This window comes from Nomascus leucogenys, chromosome 6 (genome assembly GCF_006542625.1).
Source record: "Nomascus leucogenys isolate Asia chromosome 6, Asia_NLE_v1, whole genome shotgun sequence".
Taxonomy (NCBI): domain Eukaryota; kingdom Metazoa; phylum Chordata; class Mammalia; order Primates; family Hylobatidae; genus Nomascus; species Nomascus leucogenys.
In genome coordinates, this window is record NC_044386.1 from 45,773,566 (window position 1) to 45,793,710 (window position 20,145).

Sequence of the window (20,145 nt, forward strand, 5' to 3'; positions counted from 1 at the left end):
GCGCCTGTAATCCCAGCACTTTGGGAGACCAAGGCGGGCAGATCACGAGGTCAGGAGATCAAGACCATCCTGGCTAACATGGTGAAACCCCATCTCTACTAAAAATTAAAAAAAAAAAATTAGCCGGACGTGGTAGCAGGCGCCTGTAGTCCCAGCTACTCGGGAGACTGAGGCAGAAGAATGGTGTGAACCCAGGAGGCAGAGCTTGCAGTGAACTGAGATTGCGCCACTACAATCCAACCTGGGTGACAGAGCGAGACTCCATCTCAAAAAAAAAAAAAAATTAGCTGGGTGCGATGACGCATGCCTGTAATCCCAGCTACTCGGGAGGCTGAGGCAGGAGAGTTGCTTGAACCCAGGTGGCAGAGGTTGCAATGAGCCGAGATCGCGCCATATTCTCCAGCCTGGGCAACAAGAGCGAGGCTCTGTCTCAAAAAAAAAAAAAAATACTAATATATAACTGTGATTGTATTATTACTAGTTTGGAAGTAGATATGAGAGAGGTTAGGAGAGAAGCAGAGTGGGGAGGATGATGGAGGGAAAAAAGAAACTAAAATGAAAGGAGCAGAGAGGTAGAGGCCTGAAGTGAAGGAGAGAAACACATTTGGAGAGTATCTCTCTTAATTCCCTTGGGTTCGCCCTAGAGTTGATACTTCCATCTAATGTCATTTTGTTGATCATATGTGGGGTTATTATGGTTTTTTTATCCCCATCTGCTTTTTAAAATTTTCAAACATACAGAAAGGTTGAGAGAATAATGTACTGAATATACAAATTAATAATATGTTAATATCATAATTTTGTATCTTTATATATTTTTGCTTGCTATACCATTTGAAAATAAGTTTTGGAATATATAGACATGTATATGTATCTTAATGTGTTTTGGAATATAATATTTTATGTATAATCTTAAAAATAAACCTATTTATATTGTTTTGACCACTAACAATACCTTGACTATGTTGTACTGCCTGTTTTGTGTTTGTTTGTTTTGTTTTGTTTTGTTTTTGGGTTTTGTTTGAGACACAGTCTTCTGTGTTAACCCAGGCTTGGAGTGCAGTGGCGCGATCTCGGCCCCGGATTCACGCATTCTCCTGCTCAGCCTCCGCAGCACTGGAACTACGGACGCATGCCGCCAATGCCAGCTAATTTTTTTTTGTATTTTTAGTAGAGACGGGATTTCACGTGTGTTATGCCAGGGATGGTCTAGATCTCCTGACCTCATGATCCGCCCGCCTCAGCCTCCCAAAGTACTGGGATTACAGGCGTGAGCCACCACGCCCGGCCTATTTTGTTTTGTTTGTTTTGTTTTTTTGAGACAGAGCCTTGCCTCCGTTGCCCAGGCTGGAGTGCAGTGGCTTGATCTCAGCTCACTGTCGGCCTCCACCTCCTGGTTTCAAGCAGTTCTCTGCCTCAGCCTCCTGAGGAGCTGGGATTACAGGTTGCCTGCCACTCACGCCTGCTAATTTTTTGTATTTTTAGTAGAGACGGGGTTTCACCATCTTGGCCAGGCTGGCCTTGAATTCCTGACCGCGTTTTGATCCACCCACCTTGGCCTCCCAAAGTGCTGGGGTTACAGGCGTGAGCCACTGTGCCCAGCCGTACTGCCTGTTTTAAAGAAGAAATGATGACATCTATGATCATTTTTTGTTAACATTTAAGCATTTTTGTGTACTAATGCTTACTGTTTGGGTAGTGAGTACACTAGAAGCCCAGTCCCACTATCACACAATATACTCATGTAACAACATGCACATGTACTCCTGAATCTAAAATAAATAAAAATGAAAAGGGAAATGTGAAGCATTAGTAAAAGTTAAAGTACGCACTACTTGTGATAAAGTGAATCTATGATACCAGGATATTTTACATTTCCCCTCTTTTATTTTCCTCAGGGAGGAACTGACCTGATAATTAATAGCTATGGTCCTATAATTAAACAACTCTAAGAAAAATGGTTTTTTTTCCAAGACTCAAAGAAGATACAGGTTGAGCAGGTAACCTATGCTAAATGAGAAAATTTTTGGCAATGGGCGTGATATACGAAATGAATTTAAAAAGAGGAAAGTGAATTCATGCTTATTTTAATTTTCTGTATTCTTCATGGCTGTGATTTTATTAATTTGGGGCAGGCTCTGTGGAGAGTGAGGTGAATGATAACAGAAGTGGAATAGTCATCAGAGCTGTGGTTTTCAGTGGGGAGTGGGGTCAATGGGGGAAAGGGATAGGAGCAGGAGTGTGCATCAGAAGCACTGAAGAAGCTTTTGACACTTCGCTTGCCCAGGTAAATTCTGATTGTCTCCCACCCGTCTGTGGGGACCTGATGAGCTTTTGCTAATGGATTTGATTCAGTCTGGTATCTCATTGCCATCTTATCTTTTTTGCCTAGCTCAAAGAAGATTTACTGCCAGCCGTCTGCTTTAACCAGCCAGGCACCACTGTATTAATCATGACGAAGACTCCCCTAGCTCCCCAGGTCAGACAGCCAGCTTCTCAAGACCCTTTGGTGTTGCAGCTGATACAGAACATTCAGCAAATAGTGAAGGCAGCCATGAGACTGGGGATTCTGGGCGGTTTCTCTCATGAGTCCAACGTGAGATACTATCTGTCCTCAGTTATAAGTACCACACCCCCCAACCTCTGATTCTTTCGCTGGCAGTGATTCAAGGTGGAGATTCCGCATATGAGGAAGTGTGAAGACCCTGCCGTGTCACCCGTTGTGAGCAGACTTCCTCCTCGGTTCTGCAGCCACCATCTGCCATGCTGTAGCTTTGATAAAAATGATTTTCCAATCTAGACGGCATGCTCAGGTATTCTCACCAGTAAAGTCTGTTCGAAGGACAATGAACAGGGGAGCCAAGCCTTTTGTGAAACTCTTGATACTTTATGGGGTATTTTAGCTTTTTTTGAATGTGTTTGTTTTTATTTTTAAACTTGTGTAATTTGAATGTTTCAATTGTCAGCATGTGAAAGAACAGTCGAGATGTTTGACTGGATTATAAACTATATCACTGGAGCAAGGGAAGACTTTGGAAAGCCCCTTTGCTGACTATCTACCTCAGTTTGCCTCCTGGCAAACTCTGAAGACAACTTTGTTACCTATTTGTTGTTATAGTTTATCTCAGCTACATAACCAATGATCTTCCTAGTAGTAATGTGTTTTCATTGCTGTATGTGTAATGTGTGTGATCAAAGGAGTCATATAGGTAGATGAGTAAGAATGTTTATCTGAAGCTCTGATTTTTTTAAAAAAAAGAACTGTGACATCTGCATGGTTTGGATAAGTTCATACCTCTGGCTGTGAGGACCGTTAAACCACTGAGAAGAGGAAAAGTGGGGCTATTTCTTTTAACGAATGACCAAAACAAGAAAGTATATTTCTTTTGAAGAACAACTATTCAATACAGATAAGGATCATTTTGCTTAAAAGGCCTTTATGTTTTGGGCATTAGAGTCTGAGTGCTTTATCTCCTATATCCCAAACCTCAAGCTGCCCAGACTGTGCCTTTTCTACCTTCCCTTTGCCTGACAGTTGGCCAAAGGCTAAACTATCTAGTTTGCAAAGCATCCTCAACTTTGCCAGTATTCGTTGCAAAACCCCATGCAGAAAATGGATTTTAAAAGAAATGGGTTAAGGTGGGGTTTTTTTTTCCTTTTTTTTAAATCTCAGTTTGGCTTTAAGAAGTGAAGACGTTTCATAAACTATTAAGAATGAAGATAAATGCAACAGTAGACAGTAAAATGAACTTGAAGTTATTATGGTAACAGTGCCTTTCAGTATAATGAAATTCTTTGCCTTATACCTTTTCAATATTCATGAAGTTGTTTAGGAACAGGAGTACAAAAGTTGCCTTAAGAGTTTTCTTGAATTTTATCAATAACTATTTTGTGATGTATAGTGTCTTACCAAGGCATTTTTTTAAGTGCAGGTTTTGGTTTAGGCATAAATATTCAGAGTTCTACCACCCTACTGTGTTTTCTTGAATTCTTAAGAGAATATGGTACCGTACTTAATCGTCCTTCAGTGTCAATGCTGTGAATGAGGAATGCTGACTCCAGGAGTGAGTTAATCCTCTTGCTGGTATGAAATCAGCAAATTGTTTACTCCAGCTACGTAACATAGGCCTTTTCTACGTCATGAGACAGTTACCTAGTGCCGGAGCGTGGGAGAGGATAAGAACTAAACGTATAGAGAAGGGGTCCCATATCCTTTTAAAAGTATTTTTTTCAAAATTTTCTGGAAGTGACTTTTGATTCTCATTTTAAAAGGAAATCATAATGGTTTACACTTGAAATGCTTTGTTCCTAGAGGAGGTGGGGTCATGTTCACTGATGTTCTAAAATCAAAAGAATATTAGCAGATAATAGTCCAGCATCATCTGCTAGTCTAATGACTGTAGATATCACATTTTTAATTTTTTTAAATCTGTAATTTTGTGCCAAACTGGATGTGATTAAGACTAAAGTTCAATGCCAGCAACCACTTCTGAACTAAACTCAAAGTCCCCCAGTTAGTTATCTAAGTATGGAATTCATCGCAAAACAAACAAAAAAGCAGAGCTTTAGGTGAACAGTCCTGCAGCAAGGAAAAATGCTGCTCCCTGCCTTTATAGCTCTGTTTTTAATACTACCTCCTTTTAAAGTTATTCTAGTGTTATTTTTTTTCCTGTACTCAGGGAACATTTTGTTACTTTTGAGCTGCCTCATGGAAGCATGGGCAGATTGACAGGGTATAGCGCTTTGTGGTTCGTAAGTAGAAGTATATAGGGCCGACTTTTATCAGTATCTAAAATTAAGTACAGTGAGATCATTTTATTTTTAAGCTTTCATTAAAAGGCAAACAAAATCTAAAGCTGAAACATCATCCATTATGGTTATGGAAGATGCGTCTAGGACGACATGAATTCGAATGGTTTTAAATGGCTAAAAAGATGAGCTAAAGTCCTTGAGGAAAGTTGTTTGTTTGTTTGTTTTTTGATGGATAGACTTATAGTTATAATAGAACTTTAGGCTATAACTATTTGATGATTATTTACCAGTACATTTTTTACCTTTTCGTTTTGTTCTTATACGGACTTTTTAATAATCCTGTTACCAAAGAATTTTCAGTAGAAAATAAAATTTTGATTATAATTCCCCCAAATTGAATTAACTAGAAACATTTATAGATATGAAACTTACACAAGTAGTTACTAGCCCAAAACAATAGGGTTTATATTGATTGTTGTAGTTAAATAGATTAGTAATGTTAACTACCTTATTGTTATCAGAGCATTTAAAATAAGTTGTAATACTTTCTTTACCAGCAGATCGTTCCAAAGAATTTCAGGTATAATTTTTTCTTCAACGAGTAAATCTTCAACTATACAGTATTAAAGTATTTTTATATTGTTGAAACTACTTGTTGGAGAGACAAATTTTTTTTTTACCAGAAATAAATACTTTGGTCTCATTGAATAAGATATTTAGTAATACAGCAAAGACTTCTTTTTACTTGACCAAAGCAAGCTTCTTTGAAGTCTTAAGTATGAAATTGTAATTAAAATGTGAAGATTTTCACTCATTTTTCATAGTGGTATTACTTCATGGTATTTTACTTCAAAGGGGCTAATATGCAAATGGTAACTATTTTCTTTTCCAAAGATGTATTTGCTGTAAGTACTGATACATGCATGTCATGTTTATGCCAAATATTACAAGATACTGCTCATCAGTATTTTCATACCAAAGACCATTAAGATGTATAGGTTAGCCTGTAAGTAAGTAAAGATGAGCAGATTTGAAATAAATTTATTTAGAGGCCGATAGAGAATCTAGCTTTAGTAGCAAAAGATATCAAAGGGCTAAGTTTACATAATTAAAAGCAATACAATTATATTGGTATTTATCAGTGTTTTTATTCAAGTACTTTTTATCAGCAAATTAAAAGAAAAAAAACCAAAGAGATTTAAGGTTACCTCCACATATAGGCAAATTTAGTTGTACATTAAACTGTTGTTTCTTGTTTTTGTGTTAAACCAAGCATGTCTCTTCGGAACCCAGTCTGTATACAAATAACATGCATGGGGACTTTCCATTTAATCTGCTGATTCAGCCACATGATGTTTTTGCCAAATGATGTGATACTTTCCAAAGCACCTTGAGTGTGAAATGTCAACAGAAATATCAGCAAGCTTTCATGTTGCAGAGTATTATGGTACCTCTGAATTAGCCTGTATAGTTCTCTTCCTGCTTTAAGCATTACCTGGTTAGCTCATCCCTTAATAATAGGGACGCTTTTCATCTCTAAGGATGTAAGAGGCAAACAAATCATGTCATTCTTTAAGTGGACTATTCTTTGATAGATGTGCTCTTTAAAGTTGTGAGATTGGAATTTAGAGTTGTTAAATTGAAATGTTTGCATTGCACCAAAGGAGCTCAATTTTCAAACTTTAGTGGAACCTTGGGTGAAGGGAAAAAATTTTTAATGAAATCTGGGGTTTTATATTTTGATTAGCCTAAAAGTAAAAATACAACTTTATCCATTAAGTGACTTTTAAAAATCAGTTTTGCCATACCAAAGAAATTAAATTCTTAGTGTCAAATGCTATACTTTTGTCTGTGCTTGAAACAAGAGCAATGCCAACATTGGGAACAATGACAGAGGTTTGCATCATTTTGTCTTGGCTTTGTTAAGGACTTCTGCCAGAAATGTGCTCATGGTTGACAACCCGGGATCATTGTTCAAGTTCTTACGCAGACACCTTTGACAACAATTCAGATCGTATCACAAGAAGTTGGAATCGAAAGTATCATTTATTTTTTAATGCAAGAATACCCAGATGTGGTTTCACTTCAGCAGTAGCTATAGTGGTTCACTTATATACATTTCTGTTTCGTTGAATGTAAATTTTGAATACTGAATGTAAAAAAAAAGCTCCAGTTATATTGAAACAGTCACTAAGACTACACATGTATTTTGCAGACTTTGTTCCTGACCATTTGCCACATGGGTCTCTGATAAAATTGTGTTGGTTTAATAGTCAAAATAATCTTTGCAGTTTGTGAGCACTGAGTAGCAGGTTCTGGAGAGACCACCATACACAACCAGTTGTCTAATTGTGATTTTTTTTATTGATATTTAGAAGAATGTAACCATAGAATTCTGTGTTAAGTTGATTTATGCTCAGGACATAAGATCACAGGCTAATGGAATGTGTATGTTTCAGGCTTTAATCTTCTCAATTTCCCTTTTAAGCATTGACGGTGTTTAAGATTACGTGACAGTCTTGTATTTTTACCAGATACTGTATTATTTTTCCTATTTGCTGCTGTAACGTTACCATGAAGGTGGTGGCTTAAATAACACAAATTTTTCTTAAGTTCTGCAGATCAGAGTCTAACACAGGTCTCCTAGGATAAAATCAAGGCGCTTGCAGGCTGTTCCTTTTTGAGGCGTTAGGGAAAAATCTGTTTCCTTTTCTAGTTTTTCAAGGCTGGGACCCTCCTTCCATCTCAAGCCAGCCACTAGCATCTCTCTGATGCTCCTTCCATTGTCATTTCTCTTTGTCCAGCCCCAGCTGATACAGGTTCTCTAGGTTTAAGGATTCCATGATCACATTGAGCCCACCTAAATAATCCAGGATAATCTCCCCAACTGAAGTTCCTCAACTAATCATATCTACAAAGTTCCTTTTGCTATGTTTGGTAACATATTCACTGGTTCCAGGGATTGGGCATGGACTTCTGTAAGTGGCCAGTATTTTGCCCACAACAGGTACATTCTTTCTGTGGAAGTCTGATCCCTATAAAATGTTTGTAGCATTAAAGAGATTGGAAATCTGAGGTCATGTGCCCCTTGGGGATCTTTAAAGATGAAAAGCATGAAAACTTTGACTTGTAGCCTACCAAAGTATACACTAAACTTTCTGTCCAAAATACTTGTGAAACAATTTATCTTTAAACTTTCTGAATATGCGCTTCATAAAATAACATCTCATGTTTATCAGCAAGTGTCCTAAATATTTGCCTCTAATTTTATGGAATTTATTCAGAAAAAAAATTGAAAAACTCTTCCTATTGTTACCCTTTCTCCTTTCTCTTCAGTAGTTACGTTGCTGGGGGAAGTTGGGGGAAGACCTCAAAACACAGGAACTCAGAGTGATGAACAGGACCATGCTCAAATTTATCTTTGTTGTCTTTTAATAACGTATTCACAACATTCACAACTTTCTGCCTTTAAATCTGGTTCCTCTCTTCAGCTTCACCAAGCCACTGAATGCTTTTCAGTTTTATTAACCCTCACATTCCCCATCCTTCTCAGCAAGAGCCTCTCCTTATGCCATCAGCATGTATATACATTTCCTAGGAAATTTGATCTTTCTTGTCATTCTTTTTTGGTTCCAATCGGCTTTTTCCTGGTTCTCAAAGCTCTAGTTTCTTCTAATTTCTGAATCATCCCAAGTCTGGCCCTCTTTGAACTTTAAAAGATAATGTCTAATTCCACCCCAATTTTCAGCATTTCTTAACTAAATCGATAAAGCTGTCTGCATTATGAGAAAGGCCAGAATAATACTCCAAGTAAGCATAAGAAAGCTGGTCATTTTACAACTTCTCCCCGACTCTAGGAAGTAATATGATGCCATTTCTTGAGCATCTACAGTGTGCCAAGCACATGGTTCATCTCTGCAAACTGCTGCTACATTCTGCAAAGCAAGTATTATCCCCATTTTAGGGATTAGGAAAACAGGTTCCTGATGTCTTGCCAAAAGTCACAGCTAGTGAGTGATTTAGGCAAGATACAACCCTAGTTAGTTAATCCTTACTCAAAAGTGTATAGGACTATGATACATTGTCTCAGCTAAAAAAAAAAAAAAAAAAAAAGCTATTTAACCACCCAGGGTCATAGTGCCTTCCATAGTGTGATCAGACACAACTTTTATTTCTTTGTATCCACAAAGGCCAGGTTGTGTCAGAATAACCTTTCTACAGAGTAATAACCAATCAAAAAAGAGAAGACTACCTCATTTAAATCCACTTACTCACAGGAGGGAGTTAGGCAGCTGTAACTCATCCCTTATCATCTCCTAATTTCTCTCCTCCAAAACCTTCCATTTATCTCAGCTAAAATTGTGTCTGAAGGCTGTTTGTGCTTAGAGTTACGTTAGAAATAAGGTAGGCATGGTTTCTAGAGTCCTTTTCTAGTCAAGCATTTCCTTATTTGACAATGTCTTCGGAATTGCATTTTATCTTTTGTAATTTTCTGTAGCTCCCATATTCCAAACAGGAATTCATTGACTTGAAAAGGCCAGGTGTGTAAACAGTAATCCTTTCTTGTTAGGTCTGAAGAATCCATGATTTTTTATGAATATAAACTAATTTATTATTTGCATTGATGTAGGAGAGAGCAAGTTAATGGAGAGTCATAAAACAGAACAAGTATAAGTTAGGCTTTGGAGCACCTAAGTTCTATCTTGACAATTTTGAGAATCGTTTGGTAGAAAAATCTTAACCTGTTTCTGTTCCTTCTCCATCCATGAAATGAGGATAATTTTCTGTGCAAAATGAACAATAGTACTTTGAAAAATTTAAAAGAAAATTCAAGTGTAAATAATCTAATCTGAAACTCATTTTTATGAGGCTGTGAAAGATCTTACAGACTCTTTCTTTACAAGTCAGCCTTTGCAATTATATTTTGCCTTTGTTGAAATGAAAAATGTTTGCATCTCCTGTACACATACCAAAAACCAATAGAAGAAAGTGCTTGGTAAAAGATATAGCTGAAATGGAAACACTCGTATGTTAGGTGGATAAATTCATGAGAGAAAATGGGAATTGACTGTACTTTTGAAGTACTAAATTTGAAGTCATCTTACTCCAATTTAAGTTTATATGTATATATATGTATGTATGTTGGCTTTTAAAGAGTTAAAGGGAGGATCAGATCTGTCCAGCAGGATAAATGGGTGAGGAGAAAAGTACATATTTAGGATTTTTCTCTAAAAGATCTTTTTCAAGATTATGGAGTGTTTTAGTATTTCTGCAAACTATTCCAAATGAATGAATTTTACATAGGGCAACACATACTGGCACCTGATTCTGGTTTATTCGAGTTCATATGTAGGGTTTGTTGGGAAGAATTACATGATTGGCTTCTTTTTTTAGAGGAAATATTTTCCCTTTTTTCTTATCCATATACAATTCTGAACAGCTTTGCAGATTTCCTTAAGTTCATAGCTTGTAAGTAGTTCATGGTATATAGACATAGTCTTGACTTACAGCTTAAAAAAACATTTATGTTACGGAAGTTTATTTTTTCTATGGAACTGCCTTTAAAAACAAGAAAAATATTACAAATCTTGACCTTAAAATATTCTGTTTCCTGTTATCACATTCTGGATATCTATTTTGTTTGCAAATGAAAATTATTACTGATGATTAGCAACTGGAGCCTGTTAATAGGAAATTGCAAAGCCTGAATACACACACATTACCTTAGCCTAGCAGTAGAGTAGAGGACATATGGTAAGAAAATGTGTCTGCTTGTTGCTGTTGTTGGACAAAATTTTATGTCTGTGTGTATGATTTTTTTTTCTATTTTCTTCAAAGATGTGAATTAAATGAAAGTGTGGGAGCCAGTTAAATTATTTTGTATTATGGGTGTTCTGGATCCTTTCACTCCGTATACCATTTTCTTGTAAGGGCAGCATTTGTAGACTTGCTAATGGACTATAGAGCTGAGCTATATTAATTTTATACTTGACTCAGGGGATCGGCTCTGTGAATGCCATTGCACGAAGAAAGCAATGTTTGCCTTGATTTTGAATGTATCTTTTTAATGTCTTCTTAAAACATATTTGTTTAATAATGTAGATTTGTTTTTTTTTTCTAGTATCATAGTAAATATTGCTTAGTACTTCCCCCCACCCCCCTGGGTAGTTTATATACTACCCTATAGGTCATGCCAAAAATGAATAAAAGTTTAAATGCCAAAATGTTTATGAAACTGCTGTCTAAATACTGATTGATTGCACAATTTAAATAAAAGTTTTCCTTAGTTAAAAAGACAAACCCATGTTTTCTTTTATTCTTCAGTTTTCTTTTGGGGGAATAGAGAATGAAAACTTTCCATTTATAGGAGGATGGCTTTCACATCATTGGTTGGGATGACTATAGAATCCACTCCAAGAAGTAGGGATAGAACCTATTTAAGGTATCTAAGAATTGCTTTCATCTGACATTTACTATTTAATAACAACAAAGAAATAACAATGTTCCCATCCCAGTAGATGGTTGCTCACCTCAGGAGTTAAATAGTAAGTAGCCCAAAAGGTATGGACTTGCCCAGATAGTCACAGTTCTAAATCAGGATAAATTTTTTTTAGTATTAAAATTTTAAAATGGTAAGAAAATCCTGAAAATCTTCCCACTGAAACCATCTAGAAATAACAGATAAAATGTGACCCCAAAAAAGTTTCTTTTTAACATAGTTGAATTCTTATTTTAAAAAAAAAATCTCTAGGACTGAGAATGAAATGGGGACTGAAAAACAGAGCAGTAACATTTCGAAATGATATTCTGATGACTGCGGAGAGCATCAAAGAAGGAATTGAAACATGAGAAGGGAAAAACTACATAAAAAACAAGTAAGTTAGAAAAATAAATGAATGGAATTTCCAGAAATAAAAAAAATACAATTTTTGAACTTTTGAAACTCTGTTAAATAATTTATCAAACAGCCAAAGAATATTCTAAAACTGGAAGATAGCTATGAGGAAATTAGCTAGAATGCAGCACACAGAGAGAAACATGGAGAATATAAAACAGATAAAAAGATATAAGCCAGCTGTTTTAAAATGAAAGACTAAAGAGAATGAAGAACAAGTCATATTCAAAGGGAAAATTACTACATGATGAAAGCCATACCTCCTCAGATTCAGGAAGCACAAACCTCAATGTAGAAATACGAAAGTAAGTCTATACCAAGCCACATTATAGTGAAACTGTAGAACAAGAAAGACAAGGTAAGAACTTAAAGGTAGCTAGACAAAGAAAAAAAAAAAAGATATAGATTGCACTAAGAAAATTTCTTATTGGCAATAAAAGAAGCAAGAAAGTGGGCCAGGCACGGTGGCTCACACCTCTAATCCCAGCACTTTAGGAGGCTGAGGCGGGCAGATCACGAGGTCAGGAGTTCAAGACCAACCTGGCCAACATGGTGAAACCCTGTCTCTACTGAAAACACAAAAATTAGCTGGGCATTGGTGGCGCACTCCTGTAGTCCCAGCTACTCGGGAGGCTGAGGCAGGAGAATGACTTGAACTCAGGAGGCTGAGGTTGCAGTGAGCCGAGATTGTGCCACTGCTCACCAGCCTGGGCGACAGAGTGGGACTGTGTATCAAAAAAAAGAAAAAAAAAAATGCAGGGACGGGCATGGTGGCTCATGCCTGTAATCCCAGCACTTTGAGAGGCTGAGGCGGGCACATCACTTGAGCTCAGGAGTTCAAGATCAGCCTGGCCAACATGGTGAAACCCCGTCTCTACTAAAAATACAAAAATTAGCCAGGCATAATGGCAAGCACCTGTAATTCCAGCTACTCAGGAGGCTGAGGCAAGAGAATTGCTTAAACCTGAGAGGCGGAGGTTGCAGTGAGGCGAGATTGCACCATTGCACTCCAGCCTGGGTGATGACAGAGTGAGACTCTGCCTCAAAAGTGGAAAAAAAAAAAAAAAATAGAAGACAGGAAAGAAGTTAAAGAAGCAAAAATAATCCCAAGAAAAAAGGAAAAAGTAATGTGGTAGGAAAAGTACAATTAATATCTGTAGTTACAAAAAAAGTAAAATACTGCCACTTTAAAGATTGGATTAAAAAAATCTTGCTATAGGTTGTTTGCAATACATACACTTAAAAACATAATGCCCAGGAATTGAACAAAGTTGCAGGGAACAAGATCAACAGACAAAACTCAGTCCCATTTCTATAAACTTGGAATGAACAATCTGAAAAGGAAATTAAGAAAGCAATCTCATTTACAATAGCATCTAAGAGAATTAAATACCTAAGCATAAATTTAACCAAGGAAGTGACTTGGTTAAATTGCACGCTATAGACTACAAAACATTGCTGGCAGAAATTAAAGACTTAAATAAATGGAAAGATATACTATGTTTATGTATAGGAAAACATAAGAGTATTGAGATTTCATTGCTGGGCGCAGTGGCTCACGCCTGTAATCCCAGCACTTTGGGAGGCCGAGGCAGGCGGATCACGAGGCCAGGAGACCGAGACCATCCTGGCTAACACGGTGAAACCCCGACTCTACTGAAAATACAAAAATTTAGCCAGGCGTGGTGGTGAGTGCCCATAGTCCCAGCTACTTGGGAGGCTGAGGCAGGAGAATGACATGAACCCAGAAGGCGGAGCTTGCAGTGAGCCGAGATTGCGCTACTGCACTCCAGCCTGGGTGACAGAGTGAGACTCCATCTCAAAAAAAAAAAAAAAAAAAAAAAAAAGATTTCATTGCAATCCCTATCAAAATTCCAACAGCTTTTTTTTTTTTATGGAAATAGAAAAGCCAGTCCTCAAATTGATATGGAATTGGAAGGGACCCCAAATAGCCTAAACAATCTTGAAAAAGAACAAAGTCAGAGAACTCACGCTTTCCAACTTGAAAACTTACTACAGAGCTAAAGTGATCAAAACAGTGTGGTAATGGCAACAGGATAGACCTACAGACCAATGGAATAGAATTGAGAGACCAGAAATGAACCCATGTATCTATGGCCAATTGATTTTTGACAAGAGTGTAAAGTCTATTCAATGGGGAAATAACAGTTTCTTCAATAAATGGTGCCAGACAACTGGATTTTCACATGCAAAAGAATAAAATTAATTGAGGTGGGAGGATCACTTGAGGCCAGGAGTTCAAGACTAGCCTGGGCAACATAGAAAGACCCCTTTCTCTACAAAAACATTTTACAAAAATGACCAGATGTGCTGGCACATACCTGTAGTCCTAGCTACTTGGAAGGCTGAGGTGGGAGGATTGTTTGAGCCCAGGAGTTTGAAGTTACAGTGTGCTATGATTGCACAACTGCACTCCAGCCTGGGCAACAGAGTGAGACCCTGTCTCTATCAAAAAAATAAAAAAGAATGAAGTTAGACCCACTACCTCACACCATGTACTAAAATTAACTCAAATGGATCAACACCTAAATGTAAAACCTAAAACCATAAAACTCTTAGAAGAAAATATAGGGATAAATCTTCATGATCTTAGATGTGGCAATGGGTTCTAAAACCTGACACCAAAAGGACAAGCAACCAAAGTAAGAAAGACAAATTGGACTTAATCAAAATTAAAAACTTACATGCATCAAATGATACCATCAAGAAAATAAGACAAATCTACAAAATGGGAGAAATAGCAAATCATATAGGATAATGGTTTAATATCTTAAGTATATAAAGAACTTCTAAAACTCAACAACAAAAACACCAACAACCCAACTGAAAAAAGGGCAAAGAAGTTGAATTAAAATTTTTTCAAAGAAGATATACAAACGGCCAATAAACACATGAAAAGATGCTCAACATGCTTAATTATTAGGGAAATACAAAACTATAATGAAATACCATTTCACATTCACTAGGAGGGCTATAATTTTTTAAAAAGAAAAGAAAAATAAGTGTGTTGGTAAGAATGTGCCAACATACATTGCTTATGGAAATGTAAGATGGTGTACCACAGTGGAAAACAGTTTAGGTTCCTCAAAAATGTAAATAAATACTTACCATATGACCCAGCAATTCAACTCTTAGGTATATACACAAATAACCAAAAGGTAGAAGCAACTCAGGTATTTATCAATAGATTAATGGATAAAGAAAATGTGGTATATCCATACAATGGAATATTATTCAGCCATAAAAAGAAATGAAGTTCTGATACATGCTGCAACATGTATGACCTCAAAAATATTATCCTAATTGAGGCCAGGTGCAGTGGCTTATGCCTGTAATCCCAGCACTTTGGAAGGCTGACGCAAATGGATCACAAGGTCAGGAGATCGAGACCCGCCTGGCCAAGATGGTGAAACGGTCTACTAAAAATACAAAACTATCTACTAAAAATACAAAAACTATCTACTAAAAATACAAAACATTAGCCAGACGTGGTGGTGGGCGCCTGTAGTCCCAGCTACTCAGGAGGCTGAGGCAGGAGAATGGCATGAACCGGGGAGATGGAGCTTGCAGTGAGCCGAGATCATGCCACTGCACTCCAGCCCAGGCGACAGAGTGGTCTCAAAAAAAAAAAAAAAAAAATGTCAATAGGTATTGCAATCGGTATTGGCTGTGGGTTTGTCATAAATAGCTCTTCTTATTTTGAGATATGTTCCATCAATACCTAGTTTTACTGAGAGTTTTTAACATGAAGTGATGTTGAATTTTATCGAAGGCCTTTCTGCATCTGTTGAGATAATCATGTGGTTTTTGTCGTTGGTTCTGTTTATGTGATGGATTACGTTTTTTGATTTGCATATGTTCAACCAGACTTGCATCCCCGGGAATGAAGCTGACTTGATCATGGTGGATAAACTTTTTGATGTGCTGCTGGATTTGGTTTGCCAGTATTTTATTGAGGATTTTCATCGATGTTCATCAGGTATATTGGCCTGAAGTTTTCTTTTTTTGTTGTGTCTCTGCCAGGTTTTGGCTTCAGGATGAAACTGGCTTCATAAAATGAGTTAGGGAGGAGTCCCTCCTTTTCAATAGTTTGGAGTAGTTTAAGAAGGAATGGTACCAGCTCCTCTTTTTACCTCTGGTAGAATTCAGCTGTGAAGCCACCTGGTCTTGGGCTTTTTTTGGTTGGTAGGCTATATATTACTGTCTCAGTTTCAAAACTTGTTATTGTTAAGATCTTATTCTTTTAAGAAGAGACTAGTCCAGGCTAGTCTTGAGCTCCCGGCCTGAAGTGATCCTCCCACCTCAGCCTCCCAAAGTGCTGGGATTATAAGCATGAGCCACAGCACCTGGCCATTTAACAGCAATTTCTAACAAATCGCAAATCTTTAAAACACAAATATTGTCTATTTTATATAAACTGTTACAAAAAATAGAAAAAGAAAGAAAATCTTGACACACTATTTTAAGACGGTACAGTTAATACCAACAATGGACAAAAAACAGTAAAGATAAATTATAGACTAATTTCACTTATGATCATAAATACAATATTAGTCCTAAATATAATATTAGCATGTGAAAATAAAGTATTACCAAGTATTATTTATCCAGGAAATAAAGGGTGTTTTGACATCAGAAATTTCATTAATGTAATCCAATAATAAAAACAATATGAATGTTTAAAAAGAAGTAGGGGCTGGGCACGGTGACTCATGCCTATAATCCCAGCACTTTGGGAGGCTGGATCTCTTGAGGTCAGGAGTTCGAGACCAGCCTGACCAACATGGCGAAATGCCGTCTCTACTAAAAATACAAAAAATTAGCTGGGCATGGCGACAGAACCCTGTAATCCCAGCTACTTGGGAGGCTGAGGCAGAAGAATGGCTTGAACCTGGGAGACAGAGGTTGCAGTGAGCCGAGATTGTGCCATTGCACTCCAGCCTGGGTAACAGAGCAAGACTCTGTCTCAAATAAATAAATAGAAGTAGGAAATAATTTGATAAAATTGTACTATTATCTATTATTACTATTATTATACAAGGTCTTGCTTTGTTGCCCAGACTGGAGTGCAACAAGATCTCACTTTGTTGCCCAGACTGGAGTACAGTGGCACAATGATGGCTCACTGCAACCTCTGCCTCCCAGGCTCAAGTGATCCTCTCACCTCAGCCTCCCAGAGAGTTGGGACTACAGGCCCACACCACCATGTCCAGCTAATTTTTAAATTTTTTGTAGACACGGGGTCTCACTTTGTTGCCCAGTCTGGTCTCTGGGCTCAAGCCATCATCCCACCTTGGCCTCCCAAAATACTGGGATTATAGTCTTGAATCACTGCCCCTGGCCGGTATTCATTATTTTAAAAAAGAAAAATCTCTGGGCAAACTAAGCACATATTTTAACCTGATAAAATGTCCACCAAATACCTATAGCAAACATACTTAAGTTAGGGTAAAGTCTAAGATGCTTGCTGTTGCACTCCCATTCAACAATGTACTGGATAAGCTAGAGAGCATCATATGGGTCTGTGGGCAGAATTACAAGGGAAGAAACAAAATTGTCATTACATGCATATAGTGTGATTATCTACATCAGAAATCCAAGGAATAGATAAACTATCATTCCAAATAGAGAAGTTAAGATAGTTGGGTATAAGATCAAAATACAAAGTGTAACAGAGTTACTAGATATCAGCAACAAACAACCAAAAAGATATAATTTACCATACCAACAACAATTAAGAATTAAGAATATATCATACCAAATATGCAAGACTTTTATGGAGAAAAGTATAAAATTTATCAAAGGGTATATTTGAAGAACTATTTAAAGACAGAGATAGCCCGTGTTGACATATCTATTCGTACAGGTCAAGTATCTGCTATCCAAAATGCTTGGGATTTTTTTTTTTAATTTTTGGAACGTTGCGTATACATAATGAGAGATCTTAGAGATGGGACCTACAATAATTGTGTAGAGTTTTTTGTTTTGTTTTGTTTTGTTTTGAGATGGAGTCTTGCTCTGTCCCCAGGCTGGAGTGCAGTGGCACAATCTCTGCTCACTGCTTCTTCCGCCTCCTGGGTTCAAGTGATTCTCCTGACTCAGTCTCCTGAGTAGCTGGGATTACAGGTGTGCACCACCATGCCCAGCTAATGTTTGTATTTTAGTAGAGACAAGGTTTCACCATGTTGGCCAGGCTGGTCTGGCCAACATAGTGAAAGTGATCCGCCTGCCTTGGCCTCCTAAAGTGCTGGGATTACAGGTGTGAGCTACTGCACCCAGCCCTTATAAACATATTTTTAACACATTATCTACAGAAATAAACTGTGTTATGTACCTGAATTTTGACTACAACCCATCACGTGAGTTGAGGTGTGAAATTTTCCACTTGTGGTGTCAGCACCCAACAAGTATCAGATTTTTAGCATTTTGGATTTCAGATTTTTGGATTAGGGATGTTCAACCTATATTATGATCAATTTATGCATAAAAGAAAATTTATAACTATGAAAAGTTAACATTTGTACTAGTCAACCCTCCCTAACTTCCTTCAATCCTCACCCCTCTCTGTGTCAACCTTCTTCACCTTCAGTACCCTCCAGCTCAGTCTCACAAAGCCATCTACTAATTCCTTTCAATATTAATTGATTATTAAGCTGTTAGAGCTAGGTAATTTACATTTTAATAGATAACTGTTAAACACCAAAGCAATTTTACAATCCAAAAGAATGAAGCCACAATTGTGGAATGACATGGGATGAGGATGATATTTTTGTGTAAGGGGCCTAACTAGTATATTCACAGAGTTTTGTAAGCATATTGATATTCTGATATTCTAAAAATATCAGAATTCATTTAAATGAATAACCATATACCCTCAAATTGTCTGTGCATGTATACACATGCTTATAATTACATATAATGTTAATATAATTTTGAAATTAGAAATGAAACACGTCCTTTCACATTTTGTTTATAACAAAAGCCATAATAAAAATGGGAACTCTGGGAAAAGAAAGATAAAAATGTGGAAGGGTGAAAGGTAAGGAAGAACCATGTGAAACTGATTTGGAATTAGAGGCATTTATATGTATTGAATAATATGAATTCATTATATATGCATGTAAATACATGTAAATAAATAAGTATATATATAGTTGAACCATATGAAATTGTCATTTTTCCCAGAAAAAGCCTACAATTAGTGACGCTGCAGTGGTAATGAGCACACTAAGCACCCAGAATTTGTGTTCTAAATACTAGTCCTCAGGACTCCTTAGGGGAAATTGCTAATTCCAGGGCTGGAGCAGAGAAAAGTATTGGAACCTGGACCATTTTGTTGTGTCAGAAAGTAAGGAAGAGCTCAAGAAACTGTGGTACATGTTCAAAAGATCACCAACATCAGCTGAAGGGGCTCCTTCTGGCCAATTCTGGAACAAACTGATTATCAGAATGAATAACAAGTAATAAATTATAACCCACTGAATAAAATAATAAATGCACACATCCATTCTGATAGAGAGAGAAAAAGAGAAAGTAGAATGCCAAATAAGAAACGTAAAAGGAATGCTAGAGTTAGAAATGACCATTTTGCAGCTATAATATTGATAACTAATTCAGGTAGGAATCATCAAAGGATGCAAAAAAATAGTGGATGAAAGTTTAATGCAGAATGGGATATATCATATTTCAAAGTCTTTTCCCAGAGAGCACTTATTAACTTTATAGTGATGACAACTTTACAGTAGAGAAACATAGAGGACATCACATTAACCAAGTGATCAAAGTTAACATCACCAATAATAAAACACATGGATATCATGTGCCTCCTGATGTGGTGCACTGAGTAGGACAAAGCTTCATTATTATGCATTATTCCTGCCTAGAACGCATCAACCTTAATCTAATCGTGAGAAAACATCAGAAAAATCCAAGCTGAGTGTCACCCTATAATAACGACAGGCCTGTATTCTAAAAATATCAGTGTCATGAATGACAAGAGAAGATGGAGGGACTATTCCAGATGAAAGAAAGAACACGACAGTTAAATACAACGTGGATCTTTGATCAGGGAGAAAAAAACTGACATCCAATGACATTACTCAAACTATTGATGAATTTAGATATGGTCAGCATGTTAGATAAAAATATTTTAACTTGTGTTAAATTTCCTTAATTTGATTATTGTTCTATGACTGTGTAAGAGACTATTTTGTTCTTAGGAAATATACACTGAATTATTAGAAGTAGAAAGGCATGAAGGTTCAGAAAATTGTTCAGAAAATAATAACAATGGCAATAATAATAATAAAGTGTGAGTGTGTAGACAGGGAGGAAAACAAAGAAGGCAAACAAATAAGTAATTGAAGCAAAATGTTTATTTATTTATCCAAGTGAAGGATATACTTAAGTTCTTTTTATTTTTCTTGTACCTCTTCTGTGAGTTTGAAAATAAAATTTAAAAATTTAAGAAGTTAATT